The sequence below is a fragment of the Bufo bufo genome, chromosome 6, assembly GCF_905171765.1.
Source record: "Bufo bufo chromosome 6, aBufBuf1.1, whole genome shotgun sequence".
NCBI classification, from domain to species: domain Eukaryota; kingdom Metazoa; phylum Chordata; class Amphibia; order Anura; family Bufonidae; genus Bufo; species Bufo bufo.
This window is the reverse complement of record NC_053394.1, coordinates 57664078-57689230: the sequence shown is the minus strand read 5'-3', so window position 1 is coordinate 57689230 and position 25153 is coordinate 57664078. Positions and strand designations below refer to the sequence as shown.

The following is a 25153-nucleotide window of genomic DNA, read 5'->3' as shown; positions in this document are numbered from 1 at the left end:
GTTTATCCCCTCCATACGGGGAAGGTCTGCTGTAGATCCACTTTGGCATATAAATGGGTTCTGGGAGAATACACTACTGCAGGGACTCCACGTGCCTCGCTGTTTTCACACATCTGTGATTCTCTCACTATGGAAAATAAAATGAAGTGCAATAATTAACAGGCTGTGGACAATGGAGCTATTTATGAAGATGTGTAGGAGGAAAGAGATTGAAATCCTTTATATGCAGCCAGCTGGACACTGCACCTGATAAATTATTTGCATTTGACAATTTATGTAAATATGCTTCATGCTTAAAAAGCATTTACCCCATAAATCAGTTTTTTCTTGCATCTGTCATCCTCCTTTCTCCCACTTTTGATTGTCAAACTGGCAGACTTGTAAGGTAGGGGAGCTGTAACCCACCTTATGAGACAGACCCCTCTGGAGAAATGTGTGGCGCTGCCGCTCTCATGCAATGTTCATGAACTGAAGATAACCAAATGCCAGTCCCACTGTCAGGTCATTAGATTGTGCTGCCACTCTTTGCCAAGATGATAACGAGAGGTGACACTGGTAGTGTGCCACCCACTCAAAGTGTGCTTCCCCACTGCAGTGCTACACTGCTTCCAGCTGCTGACTGATGTCTGACTGGTGCTGCAAGATGATAATTCAGAGGTGGAAGTGGAGGAGGAGGCGGAGGAGGAGAAGGGGGGGTTGCAGCCGATAACGTAGGTGGTGGCGGAAACCCTGATGGAAGTTGGGCCCGAATCCTTGGAGTCTGTAGCACCTGTGCTATCCCAGGGTACGACTTGCTCTCGGCCTCCACAACGTTCACCCAGTGTAGCTTCCCTGGCCAAAAGCATTTGTCCATGTGTCAGTCGTTAAGTGGACCTTCCCAATAACTGCGTTGGTCAGGGCACGGGTGATGTTACGGGATACATGCTGGTGTAAGGCTGGGACTGCACACCGTGAAAATAATTGGCTGGGGACAGAGTAACGTGGGACGGCCACCGCCATCAGGCTGCGGAAAGCCTCAGTGTCCACAAGCCAAAATGGCAACATTTCCAAGGCCAGCACATTTAGTGCTATGGCCTGTGGCTGGATATTTGCGCTTTCGTTCAAAGGCCTGGGGTATAAACATCTGTACGCTCGCTACGCTGGGACACAGAAGTGGATGTGCTAGCTGATGGTGCTTGCGAAGGTCCAGGTGCATGGCGGGAGGCATCCGGGCCTACGTCTTGGACAGGGGACTGGTCTGACTTTGAGAGTGGAGTTCTGCGCCACCCTGCAAACTGGGACATGAAGCTATCGTGGATGAGTGGGTTTTTTGTGCTCTGGCACAGGCACTATTTCACCACGCCCAGGGCCACGACCTCTGTGTGCACCATCAGCAGCACGGCTAATTTCCTGTCCCTTACTGCTCGCCTTGCGCATATTAAATGGTATATATGCTTGCAAGTATGTCACATGTACAGTAGCACAGGTTTTGTAAGTGTAGGCGCAAATAAAGTACACAGAATGTCACAGATATTTTTAGGATGCGCACACGTTAAACAGGATATGTAGCGCAGGTAATGTCGCTGTCTGCAGCGTCTATGAAAAAAGTACACTGAATGTCACAGATAATTTTAGGGTGCTCAAACGTTATACAGGAGGTATAGCGCAAGTAATGTCGCTGTCACCAGCGGCTAATAAAAAATTACACTGAATTAATGTCACTGATATTTAGGAGGCACAAACGTTATACAGGAGGTGTAGCACTGGTAATGTCGCTGCTGTAACCAGCGACCAAACAATTGCGCTGAATGTCACAGATATTTAAGCTGCGCAAATGTAAAATAAAAGATGTAGCAGAGGTTGTGTCACTATCAGAAGCGGCACTAACAATTGCACGCAATTTAGCGCAGGTTGTGCTAATAATATATATTGCAGCGAGATACAACTATAGTCCTTAAAAGGACTTTTGGGTCTCTAACAATTCCATGCAATTTAGCGCAGGTTGAGGGGGAAAGCAATTATATTGCTGCCAGATACAACAATAGTCCTTATTCTAATGATAAGTGTATTTTAGATTCATTGAGTATTACCACGTATATTATGTCAATATATTAAAACCATAGTATCATTTTTCTGGGTGAATCGATATTTCCATATGTGTTCCCTTATGTAGAGAGTGCCCCTTTCAATTATTTTTTCATATCTTGCTACTTAGGCCTTAGGGTGAGGCCAATAGAGGTGAGCACCTCATATCTACAGCGATAGGTGGGTGTAGCCGCTGTTCTTTCATTACATTTCATATTTTGAAATTCGTTCACACTTCTTTTGGTGGTAAAAGGTGAATTGCGTTATGGATTCCGTTACCACGGACCATAACGCAATTCTGTGACAGAATGCATAACAGAATGCCTTTAGAGGCATTCCGTTATTCATTCCATCATAATAGAAGTCTATGGGCTGCAAAACGTATCTATCCCATTTCTGTTATGTAGGGGAGTCCTCTCCTACATAACGGAAATGGGACGGATCAGTTTTGCAGCCCATAGACTTCTATTATGATGGAATGAATAACGGAATGCCTCTAAAGGCATTCCATCATAGAATTGCATTATGGTCCGTGGTAAACGGAATCCATGACGCAATTCACCTTTTACCACCAAACAAATATCATCTCTAATATTAACCCATTCAGATGAAATGCAGGAGTTTGTAAACAGGTTTTCCAAGTCCATTGGTATCAATGACAGAGGCAACAAAATTACAAAAGAAGTCGCGGGACGCCGCGCTGAGGCATACGTTACCTGAGTATTTCGCCCTGCATGTGAGTTCTATGACAGATTCCCTCTGACATGCTATTTATCTATAGGAGGGTTTTCTGTTCATTTTTTACCGAACATTTATACTTTTACTAGTATTTACTAAGCTATTGTGTATGGAACTATTAATTTGTATCAGTTACAACCCGAAAATCTGCTACCATCCGAAAATTTGCTGCGAATTTATGTCAATCGAGTTTTTTCAATATTCTCTATGAAAGGACTATATGTGCTAAATTGATTTACTATTTTGGATTCCCTGTAAAACTACTGGACCCTTAAGCCACCCTTTATTCCTCTATATAGATTGCAGATTATCTCCAACTCGTTTTTATTACTATATTGTATACTTTTATCATTATCAATTTTATTCTGTTATTTTATTAATTTTATTAATGATATATCCATTATTCTGAATACTTATTAAATATTCTATACCACTCCAATTATAGAGTGTGCCTGCTAATCTACATTTATTTCCTAACACTTTACTGACTGGGTAATCAATTTTATTCAAAATTACACTATATTTGGAGTTCTGATATTTTTTCATGCCAAAAGTTATGCAGAAATCAAGTTTGCAGTTTTTACCATGAAAAATACCAAAAGGTAACTGAACTGGTGAAAACCTAATTGAGAGCAAAGCCAAACATGCACATTTGTTTCTGCTGAACATGCATGGCTATATCAATGTGTCTAATGTTCATATATGTATGGTAAATGGTTATGTCTAATAGCATTGTCAGACACTGTACCATTGGCTATTATGCCTCTGCCTCTCGCCCCAACCCTAAATGGTGGCCACATCGAATATTAGTCAATTTTCCAAGAAACAACAGAATTTAAAGCAATGCGACAGTAGAGGGCAGCACAGGAAGTCTTGTTTCCAGACTTTTTGAGGGAAATGTTCTTATCCTAATATTCAGCAGTGAGTTATGTTGGAAAACGACCTACGTATACTTCAAATCGTCTGGATTTAGGAATGTACAGACATCAGCATCATTATATCAGCTTCAAACCAAGTAACCTATGGAAGTTTTTAATGTTAAACATCTGCATGAACGGTAACGCATTATGGCCAGCAAAAATAACTCCTGCATCATGATCTTACGTGGAGAATATTGTGTTCACCAACATAAATGTTTCTGCAGAGATAAAATCTGTTGTTCAACATAGTTGACAACAATTGAATGTTTTTTTTAGGGACACTTCAATGATCACTAACCTTTCAAAAATGTTGCATATATCAATGGTACATGTGAAGCAAAAAAATGCCTCTTTCTCCTCCCTCCCCCTCCTAAAGTAAAATTCTTTGCTAAGTCAGTCTTGAGAGAAAGGTATTAATTCATTGAAGGACCAAATTACATGCTGACCATAGAAGTCTATACAGTATGTCTTAAAATGGAGAATGTTCGTTTAGGAGAGTAAAAACATTGCTGCAGTGTATGACTAGAAGGATGGGGCAGAGAGGCGCAACCAGCTAGTGACAGACAGTATAGCACTGAAAGTATAATACATGGTACTGCATAAGCAGTACAATGTTTTATTCAAGCAATCAAAAGATCAACTGTTAAAGTCCCCTTATGGGACTAGTAAAAAAAAGTTTAAAGCAAGTTTTTTTTAAATACACATGTAATTTATCCAGTGATTGCCGCAAAAAAAGACAAAAATGGCAGAATTGTTGTTTTTGCTTATTATCCAATAAAAAAACAAAATAGAAAGCGATCAAAAAGTGTTATGTACGCCAACATGATAACAATAAAAATTACAAGTCGTCCTGCGAAAATCAAGCCCTCCAACAGTTCCATAGAAAGGAAAATAAACAAATTCTGTGTCTTGGGATGCAGAAACGCAAAAACATTTTTTTAAAGGGGTTTTATTGTGCAAAATTAGTAAAAAGTGAAAAACAAACAAAAAAAATAAAAATGTACTGGTATGGTATGGTATTACCAATCATTCTGACCCAAAGAGCAAAGTTATCATGTTATTTATGCCAAAAAATGTACACCACATTAAAAAAAAAGTCCTCACATGGCTACATAGACATAAAAATAAAAATGTTATAGCTCTTGGAATTCAACAATAAAAAACCAAAAAAAAGGCTTGGTCACTAAAGCCCAAAACATGCTAGTCACCAAGTGTTTAAAAATAAATTATCATTTTAGGTAATCAATAACAGACCACTATAGTCTAATAAGAAGTTGGCCATGTTCAATATTTTCGTCCGGTAGTCAGATGAAAGATCCTTCGATCAAAGAAAGAACGTTTGTGAAATGATTTTTCCTCAATCGTCTGGTTTCATTGAACATGCCTGCCCAGTCTGAACATCTGCCAATACGGACTAAAATGGGTATGACCATGTCTGGGAAATTTATCAACCATCAACCAATGTTCAACCATCAACCAACTTCTATCTAATGTGTATGGCCACTTTTAGTGTGACAGCTGCTTATCATAACCCAGTCAGTACAATGCATCTGTCAATGATAATATACCCACTTGGATTAGGTGATAGCATTCAGATTCCTACAAGGCCTCATGCACACGACCGTTTTTTTTTCAAGGTTCGCAAAAACGGGGTCCGTAGGTCCGTAATCCGTGACCGTTTTTTCGTCCGTGGGTCTTCCTTGATTTTTGGAGGATCCAAGGACATGAAAAAAATGTCGTTTTGGTGTCCGCCTGGCCGTGCGGAGCCAAACGGATCCGTCCTGAATTACAATGCAAGTCAATGGGGACGGATCCGTTTAACGTTTACACAATATGGTGCAATTGCAAACGGATCCGTCCCCCATTGACTTTCAATGTAAAGTCAGGAGTCCCTTTTATACCATCGGATCGGAGTTTTCTCCAATCCGATGGTATATTTTAACTTGAAGCGTCCCCATCACCATGGGAACGCCTCTATGTTAGAATATACCATCGGACTTGAGTTAGATCGTGAAACTCAGATCCGACAGTATATTCTAACACAGAGGCGTTCCCATGGTGATGGGGACGCTTCAGGTTAGAATATACTAAAAGAACTGTGTACATGACTGCAGGACCCCCCCGGCCGGGCACTCCTCCTACTGGTAAGTGAAAGGTCTGTGCGGCGCATTGCTTATAGCACAGACCTGTCACTTACCAGTAGGAGGAGCGCCCGACCGGTCACAGACATCGCAGCTCGCAGGTAAGTATAATGCTTCTAAAAATTGCTTAGTAACCCTGGCAACCAGGACTGCAGTAGCAGCCTGTTTGCCATGGTTACCGATCGGAGCTCCAGCGATTAAACTGGGACTCCGATCGGTACTCTCCGCTGCCACAAATATAGGGGGGGAGATTTTAATTAGGAGGGGGAGGCCCACTGGCCACCAATGAATCTACAGTACTACAGGGGAGGGGGGGCCGGCCGCACTGGCCACCAATGTGTTAACTACAGGGGAGGGAGGCGGGGGCCGGCCGCACTGGCACCAATGTGTTAAATACAAGGGAGGGAGGAAGAACAGGAACAACAGAGAGGTTCTCACACCAGCTCAGCCAAACCCAAATTAAGCTACACTACCTAACACACTGCACTGCAACAGCTACACTATATCAGGATATAACCTACACTGACTATCTCCCATTAACTATCTGTATTATATATATAAGCTATCTATCTAACTATCTATCTAATGTAGTGTGGAAAGCACAGAGCACAGCAATGACACTCTCTCTCAGAACTTTAAAAAACTGTAGAAAATGGCTGCTGGGGAGGTTCTTATATAGTAAGGGGTAGGAAATTTTCCTATTGGTTGCTAGGAATGTTGCTAAGCTCAGATAAAGACATTGCAGCCTTCTCACTGGCCCACAAGCAAGAAGCAGAGAGGGATCATGGGTTCAGATGAAAAAAAATCTAGAATATTCGAAAATACGAATATACACTCACCTAAAGAATTATTAGGAACACCATACTAATACGGTGTTGGACCCCCTTTTGCCTTCAGAACTGCCTTAATTCTACGTGGCATTGTTTCAACAAGGTGCTGATGGCATTCTTTAGAAATGTTGGCCCATATTGATAGGATAGCATCTTGCAGTTGATGGAGATTTGAGGGATGCACATTCAGAGCACGAAGCTCCCGTTCCACCACATTCCAAAGATGCTCTATTGGGTTGAGATCTGGTGACTGTGGGGGCCATTTTAGTACAGTGAACTCATTGTCATGTTCAAGAAACCAATTTGAAATGATTCGAGCTTTGTGACATGGTGCATTATCCTGCTGGAAGTAGCCATCAGAGTATGGATACATGTTCTCATTCTGTTTACGCCAAATTCGGACTCTACCATTTGAATGTCTCAACAGAAAAAAATCGAGACTCATCAGACCAGGCAACATTTTTCCAGTCTTCAACAGTCCAATTTTGGTGAGCTCGTGCAAATTGTAGCCTCTTTTTCCTATTTGTAGTGGAGATGAGTGGTACCCGGTGGGGTCTTCTGCTGTTGTAGCCCATCCGCCTCAAGGTTGTGCGTGTTGTGGCTTCACAAATGCTTTGCTGCATACCTTGGTTGTAACGAGTGGTTATTTCAGTCAACGTTGCTCTTCTATCAGCTTGAATCAGTCGGCCCATTCTCCTCTGACCTCTAGCATCCACAAGGCATTTTTGCCCACAGGACTGCCGCATACTGGATGTTTTTCCCTTTTCATACCATTCTTTGTAAACCCTAGAAATGGTTGTGCGTGAAAATCCCAGTAACTGAGCAGATTGTGAAATACTCAGACCGGCCCGTCTGGCACCAACAACCATGCCACGCTCAAAATTGCTTAAATCACCTTTCTTTCCCATTCTGACATTCAGTTTGGAGTTCAGGAGATTGTCTTGACCAGGACCACACCCCTAAATGCATTGAAGCAACTGCCATGTGATTGGTTGACTAGATAATTGCATTAATGAGAAATAGAACAGGTGTTCCTAATAATTCTTTAGGTGAGTGTATAACAATATATTCTAAATATTCTCAAATTCTCAAATTCAAATATTTTAACTTTTCGCGCCCAACACTAATAGCTGAACTCTTGCACCAGGGCCCATGACCATTTAGCTACGCCCTTGTCAGGAGGTCAGAGACAAATACAAATTAAACTCCTTTTAGGGCATCCAGTTTTCCCAGGTCAGGAAACCAATCAAAATTACATTACTAAAATGATGCCAACATAAAGTAGACATATGGTGAATGTTAATTAATGAATATTTTATGAGGCATGACTATCTGTCTTAAAAGCAGAGAGATTTAAATTTAGAAAACTGTGAATTTTTTAAAATTTTCGTTAACTGTTGGAATTTTTTTTAGAAATAAAGGTAAAACATATTGACTCAAATTTACCATTAACTGTGTCACGAGAAAACAGTCTCTGAATGGCTTGGTTAAGTAAAGGCGTTCCAAAGTTATTACCACATAAAGTGACACATGTCAGATTTGCAAAATTAGGCCTGTTCAGGAAGGGAGTAAATGGCCCGGTCTGGAAGTGGTTAACAGTACAATAAAAGTGTTGTCTTATTAAATACAATTTCTTTCAGTTTGCATCCGTGGTAGTGATCAACTCATTGCCACAGGTCTAGTCCTTGGCGAAAAGATCAAATACAGTATTCGGTGGTAGCCATTAAGAATGGGAGCTCGAGTCTACCAGAACAGGAGATACTCTTCCAGAGTAGCTCTCCATTCTGGCTCAAAAAAGAGGGAACACATTTGGGGACCCTCCTCCATGGTGTCCATATGATCTAACAGAGCCTATGGACTGATTTGGTCTCCATGCAACACTCTTAGGGGGTCAGTTATCATTCTTAAATACACCTAACTTCCGGTTAGATGAGCCACAATCTGCGACTGATCCCCTGTCACGCCAGGTCTAATAAAGTGGGGGTGGAAGGGGACGGGCCGGCAGGCCCATCTTATTTACCATTTTCTACACCTGTTTCAGGCCTAGAAAAAGGTCTAAACGTAAGACAGCAAGGAAACTGTCTTACATGTAGAACTGGTGGAGGATCTGCCGATGTTATGAAGAGGCCGGCGACTCTTCATAACTTCAGCGGATCCACCACCAGCTTAGGGGTTTATTTTAGACGCCAGTCTTAATAAATGTGCCACTTAGTTTATAGAGAATTTTTTTCAGTCTTTCTCAGTTTTATTTGGGGGAAAACTGCAAAAAAAATTGAGTCTTTTTTCTTTACTTTAGCTACATATGCTTTAAATATGTAAACTGATAAATATATTATTACAATTAGTTTCCTATTTAGTGTTTAAATACTGTATAATATGTATAGTTTCACAAGATTGGTGCGATAATGGTGATTGTTTCAGTTAGCCTGGTCATTTTTATTTGTATTTTTTTTAGAATTTTAATTTACTTTTTAATTTTTCACACATAATATGTTTCCCAAGAGATTATTAAAGCACACTGGTAATTTTTTCGTATTTTGAAGTTTTTCCATTGTAACTGGGGCATCCAAAGGAGCCTTAGTTATGCCTCATTCACACAGTCATTGTTCGGTCAGTGATTTCCATCAGTGTTTTTAACCAAAACTAGGTGCGGCTTTAAACACAAAACAGGTGCACATCTTTCCCTTATACCTTATGTCTGTGCAGGCTCCAATAACTGATGGAAAACACTGACCAAAACACTGACATGTGAATAAGGCATTAGAGAGAAAGACAGCCCACTGTAGTGACATTGTATACAGGCAGAGCTGATCAGGGTCTGCTAAGAACCAGCAGCTCTGCTCTGCCCAAGATAATTTGATCGCCGGATCCAATAGATGAAGTGGCATGGCAGCTTCTTCGATTCACTGCACAATGCTCATTGAGCGCTATGCACCTGGCAAAATAAAAGGAAGAAAAGGAAGACAGGTGGTGATATGACATCCTCCTGCTAGACTGCAGAAGCAGGAGCATTAATCTTGCACCGTACTTGTACAGCGTTCCCGATTATAGCCCAACACCAAGCGCCATCCTTTGGTCAGAAAGCTGTAAATAACTGAAGGAACAATACAAATAATATAGCTTCATATAATATAATTTCTTGCAGTCCGCACTATGTATGCAATGTAGTAAGCTATAGTCTGGACAGAAGAGACACATCCGAATTTGGAATTGATGGAATCATATGCATTTCTATAGAAATAAATGAGACTGATCAATTGATCTGTCCCAATAACGTGTTCATCACAGAATATGTTAAAAGTACATTGGCACGGATAATCCATTGATTTTCGTGGGACCTGTGTAATACCTCATTTGTCCTGTGGAGGTGATGCAGGAAAACTGAACAGTTGTTGCCAGCAGATTACAGCTGATCACTTGGGATCTCAGCAGTGGACAATCAATGATAAACTTATTGCCATGAGATGCTCCTAACGAAGGAAATGTCAAAAGCAGATAACCCCTTTAATCTTAGCAAATGTACAACTGTGTAAATTCAATCCCTTGATATTGATCTACGGAAGTATGGCCACAGGACATCACGAGAAGCTTTATGCTGAATTCATAAACTTGGCAGGCATTATTTTACACAGAAGCCTATACAACAGATGAAAATTAAATAGCCGTGGAAATGGGACATTGCCTTTATTTCAACATGGCCTATTGCTCTTCGAGGCCAAACAAACCATGTGTAGCCATGAGATAAGTTTCAGGAGCGGGCTATGGCTTAATATGTCAGGCATCAATGAAAAGCAGAATAAACTCTTAAACACATAGAATGTATTCACATTTAATAGAAAGTGAAGACATCTTAATATGTTGGGTAAATGCATGGTTTGAGTTAAAAATTTTCATATACTGTAAAACTGACCACAAGGCAATCATTTATGTTTGCTTAACTCTAAATCTTTTATCCCTTGGAATTAGTGGGATTTTCAGCTTTGCCCATGTGGGGCTTCTGATGCGGATGGCAGCAGGACAAAAATGCTGCTTTCTTGGCATAGTAAATCTGGTCAATTATATGGTGTGAGGGCTGGTAAGCTGTGACAGTCTCAGCTGGCCAGAATGCTAATAGTATACAATTCAACAGCCCTGAAATCAACTTTGGAAATGCAGCACATATGTTCTACAACATGTTACTTTTACCTATCTGTCACATACACTGCTCACTGCACATGTGACTTAAAGGGAACCTGTCATGTGGATATTTGATTATTATCTAACTAATTATATACAATCATTAACTACTAAAAAGTACTTTAGATGTATTGACTTACTGGTTTGACAGATGGTAACTTCATAATATATATACAAACTTGCCACATGCCGTATGCTAATGAGTTAATTGGAGTCCAGCGTGACGTCATTGAGTACAGCGTTTATTTAATTAACAGCTGTAGCCACTCCCCTGCCCACCTGCTGCTGATTCATATGAAAAAAAACTGTCAATCAGCAGCAGGTGGGCGGGGAGAGTCAGGAGCTCATGAATATTCAGGACTCATCATTATGAACTGGAGCTTTTTTAATACAAGATGTTGGCAGATTGACTGGGTCAATTAAAGAAAGTGACCCAGCATTTTGCTAAGAGAATCAGTCACTTATTTATATTGCCCTTAGTTAGGACACCATAAAACTGGTGACAGGTTCCCTTTAAGTTAATCAGCTTTCCACATTCACTATTCACATACACCTGTAGCATAAAGCTAAAACAAGTTACAAGCACCCTTATACTACTCCATACATCCACACAAGATGTTGCCGCCACCACCACCGTGGATGACAAGATACACACACAGGAACGCAGTGGAATTCACTATCTGTGTCAAAGGGTAAGCACAGCTTAGCATCAGTTTAAATAACAATGAAATACACATACACATAAGTAAAACAGTTCTAAAAATAAAAAAGAGATATCATAAAATAATAATTGACCTCTTACTAATTAGATTGGTAAGAGGTCAAACAGAATTTTGGACAGATTTGGAATTTTGCATCTCCTGAGTCTGACCACATCTGGATATTTATACATTTTTAAACAATCTCGGCTAGACCCCCTTTACCCTCCTACCTGGTCATGTGAGAGAAGGTCAGCTAATAATATGCAATAAAACTCAGTTGCAAGACATAGGGGTAATTTATTAAGACCCGATTTTGGACACCGGTCTAAAATATAGGGGCTGGCGGTGAATTGCCGAAGTTATGTAGAGGTGCCGGCCTCTACATAATCTCAGCGGATCCATCGCTGCTTTTAAATGGAAGACAGCTTCCTTTCATTTTCTATGCCTAAAACAGGCGTAGAAAATGGCAAATGAGACGGGCCTGCCGGCCTGTCCCCTTCCTCGCCCGTTTTTTAGACCTGGCGTGTGCGGGGAGAAGTTCCAGAATCTTCTCCAGAAATACACCTAGTATAGGCGTATATCTGTTTAATAAATGACCCCCATAATTTTTAACTATGTCATATCCCGGAGCTTGAGACCAGAGAAGTGGCTGAGTTTCCTGATTATATTGTAAATATATGGCTGTTATAGTCCTTTATAAATAACCATTTTCAGAAACATTTGGATGGGTTGGAAATGTGTTGTCTAACATTATGGCAAGATTCGGACACTTTGCCAAATTTTTTCAAGAAATTCACTTTGTTCCGAATTAACTCAAAAATCTGCTATAACCTGGCCTGCAGGGAGAGTGTATCTCAGTGGACACCCCAATAACAGTAGAATTACACAGCTTATTCACCACAATTTGAGAATCAAGGCCTAATAAAATTGTTTATCTGTTAAACAATGTGATTACCCCAATAACAGTAGAAGTAGAAAGCTTATTCACCCCAATTTCAGAATCAAGGCCTAATAGAATTGCTTATGTAATGACCAAAGTAGACACCCCAATAACAGTAGAACAAGACATGTTATTCTCCCTAATTTGAGAATTAAGGTGCAATATAATTGCTTATCTATTAAACAATGTCGACAACCTAACATTAGTAGAACTAGACAGCTTTTCAACCCAGTTTGAGAATCAAGGTCTAATAGAATTGCTTATCTATTCAACAAGATAGACACCCCAATAACAGTAGAACTAGACAGCTTATTCACCCCAATTTGAGAACCAAGGCCTACAGTAACTGAATTGTTTATCTATTAAACAAGGTGGACACCCCAATAACAGTAAAATTAGAAAGCTTATTCATCCCAATTTGAGAATGAAGGCATAATAGAATTGCTTATCTATTAAACATAGAGGACACCGTTCAATTAGATAGCTCTGTGCTATACACAGGGATTGATGCAAACTGCTCTGTCTCTTATGCATACCTTCAGATTACAGTTCTTGCACTGTCCCTGCAGCCTCCCTATGCTCTTGGACCAGATGCCCTCTCTTGCCACCAATAAGATTCTGCTGAAAATGGTCTTTACATAGACCGAAAAGTCTGGGGAACATTATGTGGCTTATATAACTTAACTTATCCTGGATATGATTACATTGTATGGAAATTAACTACCTTGAAAATGATTTAAAGCAATTGAAAATAATATACCTGGAGTGCAGTGGATATTCCTATACCGTTCATCGGGCAATCAGCGGCAGTATTAAACGCAGGATGATCGCTAATGAGCGTTCATACAAATGCTCATTAGCGATCATCTGCCAAAAAATCAGTAATACGGGCTTCACAGCCAGATTTCCTGGTGTAGTTTTTTAAATTAAAACCAGGAGTTTGTTAAAAAAAAATAAAAAAAACAGATGTTGTATCTGTCCTTTATACTTTCTCTCCTTTTATGATCCACTCCTCATTTTGGCTTCCAAAACTGCATCAGGACACCTGTGGCTGTACCCGAAGAGACAACGTTTCTGACAACCAGCTCTCTGCTCCTGCAGCTGCACAATCTCTGTGGAGTTGCAGACTTTGCAAGTATGACCACGAGCGTCCTTGCAGAGTTACATTTAAAGTTGTCTGGCAGTCCGCATGTTCGTAGTTAATACGATTGCAAAAGAAAATGTTAAAGTCTATATACAGATGTACGTACAGCAAACTTTGAACAGTATCCTTTGCGCACCTCGTAATTCATTAGGTTTACCTGCAGTTTTATAAGCAAAACCACTTACAACTCATTGTGATATCACGATAAATAGAACCAGATGGCAATCTCTAGGAATGTGCTAACATCAACCATATGTGAGACACATTGTGGACTCGGGCTCACAATAACTACTGTTCTTCCATTCTGCAAATATGTATGATTCTGAAAAGACCTCCTCGGGTTCTCTGCAACTGTAACATTAGAGACAACGTTTCTGACAACCAGCTCTCTGCTCCTGCAGCTGCACAATCTCTGTGGAGTTGCAGACTTTGCAAGTATGACCAGGAGCGTCCTTGCAGAGTTACATTTAAAGTTGTCTGGCAGTCCGCATGTTCGTAGTTAATACAGATGTACGTACAGCAAACTTTGAACAGTATCCTTTGCGCACCTCGTAATTCATTAGGTTTACCTGCAGTTTTATAAGCAAAACCACTTACAACTCATTGTGATATCACGATAAATAGAACCAGATGGCAATCTCTAGGAATGTGCTAACATCAACCATATGTGAGACACATTGTGGACTCGGGCTCACAATAACTACTGTTCTTCCATTCTGCAAATATGTATGATTCTGAAAAGACCTCCTCGGGTTCTCTGCAACTGTAACATTAGATGGTGTTTTTTTTTAGACATTTCAGAAGTGAATTCAGAGTGGTTCTTACTGAAACCACAGTCATCCCTGACTCCCAGGTATGCAAATAAACAGAAGTACAATGTACGCTAAGAGAAATATAATATGATGTTATGCATGGAATCATATACATAAATAACAAAGTCATGTATTTCAGATGGTTTCTTTTCGAGATAAGTAATATGAATTCTTCATGCGTGAGGAGCATTTTAAGACCCTTTTAGATGGGCCGACTATAAGGAACCATTCATTCCCTATAATTGCCTGATCTTAAGCGGAACTGAGAGCTGCATTTATGCCTTATGCACACAGTCACAGTTCGGTTAGTGATTTCCATCAGTGATTTTAAGCTGCGGTAAAACCAGGAGTGGCTCAAAACAAAGAACAGGTGTAGATGTTATCCTTATTAGAGTTGAGCGAACACCTGGATGTTCGGGTTCGAGAAGTTCGGCCGAACTTCCCGGAAATGTTTGGGTTCGGGATCCGAACCCAACCCGAACTTCGTCCCGAACCCGAACCCCATTGAAGTCAATGGGGACCCGAACTTTTGGGCACTAAAAAGGCTGTAAAACAGCCCAGGAAAGAGCTAGAGGGCTGCAAAAGGCAGCAACATGTAGGTAAATCCCCTGCAAACAAATGTGGATAGGGAAATGAATTAAAATTAAAATTAAAAAAATAAAAATGAACCAATATCAATTGGACAGAGGTCCCATAGCAGAGAATCTGGCTTCACGTCAGCAGAGAATCAGTCTCTTCATGCCATAGCAAAGAATCTGGCTTCATGTCAGCAGAGAATCAGTCTCTTCATGCCATAGCAGAGAATCTGGCTTCATGTCAGCGCAGAATCAGTCTTCATGTCATAGCAGAGAATCAGGCTTCACGTCACCCACCACTGGAACAGGCCACTGTCACACATTTAGGCCCCGGCACCCAGACAGAGGAGAGCGGTCCCGTAACAGAGAATCTGGCCTTATGTCAGCGCAAAATCTGTCTTCATGTCATAGCAGAGAATCAAGCTTCACGTCACCCACCACTGGAACAGGCCACTGTCACACATTTAGGCCCCGGCACCCAGACAGAAGAGAGCGGTCCCGTAACATAGAATCTGGCCTTATGTCAGCGCAGAATCTGTATTCATGTCATAGCAGAGAATCAGGCTTCACGTCACCCACCACTGGAACAGGCCACTGTCACACATTTAGGCCCAGGCACCCAGGCAGAGGAGAGAGGTCCCGTAACAGAGAATCTGGCCTTATGTCAGCACAGAATCTGTATTCATGTCATAGCAGAGAATCAGGCTTCACGTCACCCACCACTGGAACAGGCCACTGTCACACATTTAGGCCCCGGCACCCAGACAGAGGAGAGAGGTCCCGTAACAGAGAATCTGGCCTTATGTCAGCGCAGAATCTGTATTCATGTCATAGCAGAGAATCAGGCTTCACGTCACCCACCACTGGAACAGGCCACTGTCACACATTTAGGCCCAGGCACCAAGGCAGAGGAGAGAGGTCCCGTAACAGAGAATCTGGCCTTATGTCAGCGCAGAATCTGTATTCATGTCATAGCAGAGAATCAGGCTTCACGTCACCCACCACTGGAACAGGCCACTGTCACACATTTAGGCCCAGGCACCCAGGCAGAGGAGAGAGGTCCCGTAACAGAGAATCTGGCCTTATGTCAGCGCAGAATCTGTATTCATGTCATAGCAGAGAATCAGGCTTCACGTCACCCACCACTGGAACAGGCCACTGTCACACATTTAGGCCCCGGCACCCAGACAGAGGAGAGCGGTCCCGTAACAGAGAATCTGGCCTTATGTCAGCGCAGAATCTGTCTTCATGTCATAGCAGAGAATCAGGCTTCACGTCACACACCACTGGAACAGGCCACTGTCACACATTTAGGCCCAGGCACCCAGACAGAGGAAAGCGGTCCCGTAACAGAGAATCTGGCCTTATGTCAGCGCAGAATCTGTCTTCATGTCATAGCAGAGAATCAGGCTTCACGTCACCCACCACTGGAACAGGCCACTGTCACACATTTAGGCCCCGGCACCCAGACAGAGGAGAGAGGTCCTGTAACAGAGAATCTGGCCTTATGTCAGCACAGAATCTGTCTTCATGTCATAGCAGAGAATCAGGCATCACGTCACCCACCACTGGAACAGGCCACTGTCACACATTTAGGCCCAGGCACCCAGGCAGAGGAGGGAGGTCCCGTAACAGAGAATCTGGCCTTATGTCAGCACAGAATCTGTCTTCATGTCATAGCAGAGAATCAGGCTTCACGTCACCCACCACTGGAACAGGCCACTGTCACACATTTAGGCCCAGGCACCCAGGCAGAGGAGAGATGTCCCGTAACAGAGAATCTGGCCTTATGTCAGCACAGAATCTGTCTTCATGTCATAGCAGAGAATCAGGCTTCACGTCACCCACCACTGGAACAGGCCACTGTCACACATTTAGGCCCAGGCACCCAGGCAGAGGAGAGAGGTCCCGTAACAGAGAATCTGGCCTTATGTCAGCACAGAATCTGTCTTCATGTCATAGCAGAGAATCAGGCATCACGTCACCCACCACTGGAACAGGCCACTGTCACACATTTAGGCCCAGGCACCCAGGCAGAGGAGAGAGGTCCCGTAACAGAGAATCTGGCCTTATGTCAGCACAGAATCTGTCTTCATGTCATAGCAGAGAATCAGGCTTCACGTCACCCACCACTGGAACAGGCCACTGTCACACATTTAGGCCCAGGCACCCAGGCAGAGGAGAGAGGTCCCGTAACAGAGAATCTGGCCTTATGTCAGCGCAGAATCTGTCTTCATGTCATAGCAGAGAATCAGGCATCACGTCACCCACCACTGGAACAGGCCACTGTCACACATTTAGGCCCAGGCAGAGGAGAGAGGTCCCGTAACAGAGAATCTGGCCTTATGTCAGCACAGAATCTGTCTTCATGTCATAGCAGAGAATCAGGCATCACGTCACCCACCACGAACAGGCCACTGTCACATATTTAGGCCCAGGCACCAAGTCAGTGGTGTAGTACAGTCGATATGAACCACATGAAGTTTCACCAAATATCCAGTCTGCAGGTTTGCAATAGGGTCATACCAATATACAGGAGCTGCAGCAATGATCACTTGTTAAATATAGTTCCATATATTCATAAGCTGTTAGCAGAGAGTCAGGACATGCTAAATAAACCTCTTCAAATGTGCTATTAGATAACTGAGGAAAGTTTTAACAGACAGAGTCTTTACATTGGACTCTTCCAGAAAGCCCCCTGTGTATTCTGCTACTTGGTTTGGTCTCCTCAGTGCAGACATTTACTGTGAAGGAGGTAGGATCTCTGTCTAAGTTCTCTAAAGCTAAAGTTCATTTATCTATTGTAAAAAGTTATAATATATACCCATAATAGTTCTGTAGAATGTAAAGAGGTGACTGTATGTTTTTTAGCAGCCTTTAAACCCTGCAGCACATGCTAGGCTGAGTAGATGATGTACAGTTAAAGAGACATGTGTTCTTCCTAAAATGGCTGCAAGACATGCTGTATTCCAGGTCACCCTGCTGCAATATCTTTGTAAATGATTTTCTCTTGTTCATTTTTCTGTATGCTTTGTTATATCCTGTAACATGTATGTGGGAATGTAATATAATGACTGCCTGTTATGATATAGGTGGGCTGGTGACCTGGCTGTATACCACATAGTGGCAGTGTTTCCCTGTTGTATTACAGGCTCCAGCCAAGTGCACTACACCTCAAAAAAGCTTTAAACCACAGAAGACCTGAGTGTCGTCCCTTAGAGTCCACTTAGAGTTTATGCCTGGAGGAGCTGGTGACCGAGTGAGTGTGAAAGCTGGAGGTGTCGCAGATGGTGCAAGGAAAAGAGGGTTACATTTGGTGCCGTGACTCGGATGTCATCATTCTGCTCAAAGTGACCAGTGAAGATACCTAAAGTCACCAGTGTGCGAGTTCTGAGGTGATTGTGCCACGGCGGAGCTGCTAGGCGGCAGATTGACCTTATTAGCGGTTTATATCCTCTCAGGAATAGAAGATGAGTGGACGAGCCAGAGCCCGCGGAAGAGCACGTGCCAGGGGGCAGCCCAGCCAAGGACAGCCTGGACAGGAGCAAGAGGCTCAAGAACCTAGACGCATTGAAAGACCCCAGCAGCCACCAGCCGAGCCTTTGCTTGTGGGAAGAGGGCGCCAGAGAGGCCCGCCAGTAGTGGAGAGACCTCCGACTGATGTTCTGCAGCTTTCAGCTGGATTTCAGGACATATCCCTCGGAGAACGGGGTGGCCGCAGGCGTGACTTCCATGACCTTGGAGTGAACACCCGGCAGACCATTGAATAGAAATGTGAGACCTGTTTTTTTTTTTGCACTGTGTGACAGGTTAAGGTTTAATCACAGAATCAGACTTCTATCTGCACGGTAGCGTGTGTCTTAGGTTTTTCTGAATGACACTATCAGTACCTTCAATGTAAGATATCCTTTTTGGGATAGATTTTAAGTAGGCCTCAAATACCACAAACTAGTTATTTTCAGAATGGCAAATTTGGGAATGCTTTTTCAACCCAGAACAAAAAGTCTGCTTTTACGGTCACTACAAATAACTTGACCAGCTAAAACTATGCAGATTTGGTTGAATAGAGATGTGAGACCTGTTTTTTTTTGCGGTGTGTGACAGTTATAGGTTTAATCACAGAATGACACTTCTATCAGCACGCTAGCGTGTGTCTTAGGTTTTTCTGAATGACACTATCAATAACTTCAATGTAAGATTTTCTTTTTGGGATAGATTTCAAGTAGGCCTGAAATACCACAAACTAGTTATTTTCAGAATGGCAAATTTGGGAATGCTTTTTCAACCCAGAACAAAAAGTCTGCTTTGACGGTCACTACAAATAACTTGACCAGCTAAAACTGTGCAGATTTGGTTGAATAGAGATGTGAGACCTGTTTTTTTTTGCGCTGTGTGACAGTTATAGGTTTAATCACAGAATGACACTTCTATCAGCACGCTAGCCTGTGTCTTAGGTTTTTCTGAATGATACTATCAATAACTTCAATGTAAGATTTTCTTTTTGGGATAGATTTCAAGTAGGCCTGAAATACCACAAACTAGTTATTTTCAGAATGGCAAATTTGGGAATGCTTTTTCAACCCAGAACAAAAAGTCAGCTTTGACGGTCACTACAAATAACTTGACCAGCTAAAACTGTGCAGATTTGGTTGAATAGAAATGTCAGGTCTATTTTTTAGGCGCTGGGTGACAGGCTCAACTTGCCCCTGATGTAATATATGGCCAAAAAATAACCACACTGTTGATGGTTAAATGCACTTGGGTGACACAGGCTCAGCCTGCAGCTGATGTAGTATATGGCCAAAAAATAATCAGACTGTTGATGGTTAAATGCACTTGGGTGAAACAGGCTCAGCCTGCAGCTGATGTAGTATATGGCCAAAAAATAACCAGACTGTTGATGGTTAAATGCACTTCGGTGACACAGGCTCAGCCTGCAGCTGATGTAGGATATAGCACAAAATAACCACTCTATCGATGGTTAAATACACTTGGTGATAGCTCGTGCTGGCGCACCACAAGTCACAAAATGGCCGCCGATCACCCCAGAAAAAAAGTGATCTAAAAACGCTCTGGGCAGCCTCAAAAAAGTGAGCAAGTCAATAATAGCACTTCAATGATCCACAGCTGCAGATCGATCACAGAATGAAGTCTTTTGGAGGAGTTAATCTGCCTAATCTCGCCCTAACGTCGCAGCTGCAACCTCTCCCTATACTGATCATAGCAGAGTGACGTGCGGCGCTACGTGACTCCAGCTTAAATAGAGGCTGGGTCACATGGTGCACTGGCCAATCACAGCCATGCCAATAGTAGGCAAGGCTGTGATGGCCTCTTGGGGCAAGTAGTATGACGCTTGTTGATTGGCTGCTTTGCAGCCTTTCAAAAAGCGCCAAGAAAGCGCCGAACACCGAACCCGAACCCAGACTTTTACGAAAATGTTCGGGTTCGGGTCCGTGTCACGGACACCCCAAAATTCGGGTTCGCTCATCCCTAATCCTTATATCTTATCTCTGTGTAGGCTCCAATCCTGGTTTTGGCTCACAATCACTGACCAAATACTGATGTGTGAATAAAGCTTTACATGTGCAAAGAACCTCCACTGTTTGGGGATAAGTGATCACCACTGTGATTGCTTTTCCCCAACTGATTCATTGTTTCTGGGCAGAAGAACTCAGTTTACACAGGACAACCTGCTGGCCAGAAATGATGATTTCACCTGATGAACGAACATTTGCTCATTCATAAAAAGGATTAGTATTCCCTTTGCACGTGCCAATTATTAGGATAATTATCCTGATCATCACCTTAAAGGGTCCTTTAATTTTGTAGGTTTTATTGTCATAGAAGAAAAATCTTGTTTACCATGTTAGTCTGACTCTTCCAGCTCGTATTCGCTAGATCATGAAACATTGGTGATGGGGAGCGTCAGTGAAAATCTTGTGGAATGCACTCAAAGGCTAGACACGGACGACTTTGCACTGCTAGTATCTGTTTTGACAGCCAAGCTGTAGAAACAGCTGCTTCCCAGTCTGTTTGTCCTTAATGCACTGGACAGGAGGAGATACAGCTGCAATCTTATTTCTTTCCACAGCCAGGCTTATGATGAACTTTTTAACAATGTGATCATGTGATATGGCCAGGCGTTTAACCTCTTCAGGACCTTGCGATTTTCCATTTTTTGGAAGCCATGACTTTTTAATTTTTCAATTCACATAGATGTATGAGGGCTCGCTTTTCTTATGGTACAAGTTGTACTTTCTAATGGCACAATTTAATGTTGCATATGACGTAGTGGGAAGCTGGAAAAAAACCAAATGGGGTGGAATTGGACAAAAAACACACAATTTTGCCAGTTTTATGGGATTTGTTTTAAAGACATTCTCTATGCAATACAAAAAAATAAAAAAATAATAGTAGCCCAATGTTGTTGGCAGGTCCAAATTGACAGAAGGCAGGGCCAGTGTAGTGCCCTCGAGCAGGGCCACTAGTCTGAAACTTTGTGGACCTTTGTCTGTTTCCCCTATGCATAGTCATCAACATTGACATACCGTTTAATACTGTGTAACTGTATTCTATATATACAGTATGTATGTTGTCATATATTTCCTGCTCATTTGCACTGTATTTGTACAGCACTGTGGAAACGGTTAATGAACACTGAGAGACTTTTGGTACTTTCTAGCTAATAAGGACAAACTAGTAATTTTCCACAGTTACCATAAGAGTTGAAGAAGAGTATGGTTTGGAGGGAAAAATCCACACTTGTTTACCACCAAAACCAGACAGACTGACTGACCATGTGCTGCTATGTTATGTCTGAAAAACAGTTTTTATCTGGAGAAACTGCGGTGTCATTGCCATTGAGTATCATTGAAGCTCTAATGCAAGTATGAGAGACGGAAAGTGTAACTTTGTATTTGTTTGTGCTGAGTATCTCCATTTCACTCCTCCCATTATAAGGTTCTAGTTCAGCTAGAAACAGTATAAAGGAGAGCAGTCAGAGTCCCTAGTGTTCTACAGTTAGGGAACAGTGCTTAGAAGAGGAGACTCTGCCAGACTATTGAGTGAGTGGAAGAAAATGCTGATATGGGGATACTCTGCCACATACCCCGGGCCTCCAGCCTTTGGCCAGGGTACCAGCCTTCAGAGAGAGAGAGAGGGGGGGGGGGGCACAGCTAACTCAGCATCAAACCTTTCGTCTGTAAGACAAGAGACTGGAGAAGGCAGCCCTATGCCTCGCCTGTATTGATTTGCACCTGAATTCATCCAATAGAGAAGCACACTGGTTTACTGCAGACCTTAACTCTCTGGACTTATTTTCCATTAGGATGCACCAAACCTTACCATCTCTTCCAGAGAGCAGCAACACGTGGTGACATCTAGACGGTTTCCAGGGGACCCAGCGTAACGTTGGGGCCACCTCAAATCTGGCCACTGCACCATCACAAGCAGGCTGAGACAACAGAAGGAGGAGGGACCAACAATGCCATAGTGTAACACAAAATATCTACCTAGCTGAACAAAATACCACAGTATAGCACAAAATACTGCCCAAGCAGAACCAAATACCACAGGACAGTGAAAAATACTGCCGCAGAAGAAGAACCAAATACAACAGCACAGTGAAAAATATTGCCCCTGCAGAACCAAATACCACGGTGCAGCACAAAATACTGCAATTCCCCCCACAGTATTCAACTGTATCACTCTCCCTAGGACAGTGATACAGTTGAGTTGAGGAGGAAACCTGCAGCTGCCTCCCAGTACCTAATGCTCCTAGTTGATGCTGAGACTTAATTGATGCTGAGACCATCAGATCATTTTATACTTAGAAACATAGAATGTGTCGGCAGATAAGAACCATTTGGCCCATCTAGTCTGCCCAATATACTGAATACTATGAATAGCCCCTGTCCCTATCTTATATGAAGGATGGCCTTATGCCTATCCCATGCATGCTTAAACTACTTCACTGTATTTGCAGCTACCACTTCTGCAGGAAGGCTATTCCATGCATCCACTACTCTCTCAGTAAAGTAATACTTCCTGATATTGCTTTTAAACCTTTGCCCCTCTAATTTTAAACTATGTCCTCTTGTAGCAGTTTTTCTTCTTTGTAAATATTCTCTCCTCTTTTACCATGTTGATTCCCTTTATGTATTTAAAAGTTTCTATCATATCCCCTCTGTCTCGTCTTTCTTCCAAGCTATACATGTTAAGGTCCTTTAATCTTTCCTGGTAAGTTTTATCCTGCAATCCATGTACTAGTTTAGTAGCTCTTCTCTGAACTCTCTCTAAAGTATCAATATTAGAGTTGAGCGGACACCTGGATGTTCGGGTTCGACGAGTTCGGCCGAACTTGAAAAAAAAGTTCGGGTTCGGGACCCGAACTTGACCCCGAACCCAAACCCCATTGAAGTCAATGGGGACCTGAACTTTTGGGCACTAAAATGGCTCTAAAATAGTCCTGGAAAGGGCTAGAGGGCTGCAATAGGCATCAAAATGTGCTTAAGAGCATGGCAACTGTTCTGCAAACAAATCTGGATAGGGAAATTACTTAAAATAACAGAAAATACAGAAAAATTAAAAATAACAATCTGGATCTAGGAGTAGGAGGTTGAGGAGGCGGTGGATGCGTGGATGTGGCGGTGTAGGTTGACGTGGCGGTGTAGGTGGAAGCGGCGGTGAAGGAGGAATAGGTAGCCAACACTGATTTGTGTTATTTTTTATTTTTAAATTGGGGTATCCCCCAAAATATTGGGACATATAACAAAATAAAACAAAGAATAAGTGCACTTGAGTACAAGAATGGATGGTTGAGGCTGGTATAAATGTCTAATCTGCGCAAGGTACGGACAATTCCTGTGGGATCCATGCCTGGTTCATTTTAATAAACGTAAGCTTGTCCACATTGGCTGCGTCCTGTGATAATGCTCTCTGCCGTGCTAAACACACGTTCACACTATATACTGGCTGCAGGGCAGGTCAGTACCTCCAAGGCTGACAAAGCTTTTCCAAATTTTGTCCATGCTAACCCTGCCTTCTCAGGTGCTGGTAGTGCCCCAGCTGCGTTGGCGACCTCTTCCTCCTACTCTGCCTTCGCCTTGTGCTTCCACTGTGCCCCCAGCTGTCAGGTGGGAATGCTATCATCAGCGTGCGCTTGTAACAGATCTTCCGATCAGTAACAGATGTTTTCACTAAATTTAGTTCCCTGTCAGCAATGCAGAGCAGGGGTTCATTCACGGCAAAAGGGGATTAATGTCACCCAGCAAAAGAACAGAGGATTTTGAGAGATTTAGGCCCCTGTCACCCAGGCACAGCAGGGGTTCATTCACGGCAAAAGGGGGTTCATGTCACCCAGCAATAGAACAGAGGATTTTGAGAGATTTAGGCCCCTGTCACCCAGGCACAGCAGGGGTTCATTTACGGCAAAAGGGGGTTCATGTCACCCAGCAATACAACAGAGGATTTTGAGAGATTTAGGCCCCAGGCACAGTAGGGGTTTATGCACAGCAAAAGGGGGTTCATGTCACCCAGCAATAGAACAGAGGATTTTGAGAGATTTAGGCCCCTGTCACCCAGGCACAGCAGGGGTTCATTCACGGCAAAAGGGGGTTCATGTTACCCAGCAATAGAACAGAGGATTTTGAGAGATTAAGGCCCCTGTCACCCAGGCACAGCAGGGGTTCATTCACGGCAAAAGGGGGTTCATGTCACCCAGCAATAGAACAGAGGATTTTGAGAGATTTAGGCCCCTGTCACCCAGGCACAGCAGTGGTTCATTCACGGCAAAAGGGGCTTCATGTCACCCAGCAATAGAACAGGCTCAGCAGGGGTGTAACGGGGTGCCGAAGGTGCACTCGGTCTCCCATCAACCGCAGACCTGTTGCTTAGCTTCGGGAGCGAGGATCTGTGTTTGACCTTGTTCCCAGGGCAGCTTTGCTAGCTGGGAGGCTCCCTGCTCCTGGGTCTGCCTTGAGCGCCGAGCTGATCACTCAGTGCTCGACTGGTCGGTCTGTCGGTCATGTGATGCTGGCCACGTCACATGACCCTCACTCCCCACTATAAATACAGGCAGCCTGCTGGCCACAGGTTGCCTGTTAATTTTAGAT

General features: G+C 42.7%; 1 protein-coding gene and 1 long non-coding RNA gene across 2 annotated transcripts in view; one reads left to right on the top strand and one right to left on the bottom strand.

Annotated features, from left to right (window-relative positions):
* ADGRA1 (adhesion G protein-coupled receptor A1) overlaps window positions 1–25153 on the bottom strand; it is a 926644-nt gene that overhangs the window by 544797 nt on the left and 356694 nt on the right. The gene's annotated exons all lie outside the window — the stretch shown is intronic.
* On the top strand, window positions 9281–20595 carry LOC121003182. Its single transcript, XR_005779437.1, has 3 exons — window positions 9281–9393; window positions 16661–16664; window positions 20560–20595. It is a non-coding gene; the product is annotated as an uncharacterized LOC121003182 (long non-coding RNA).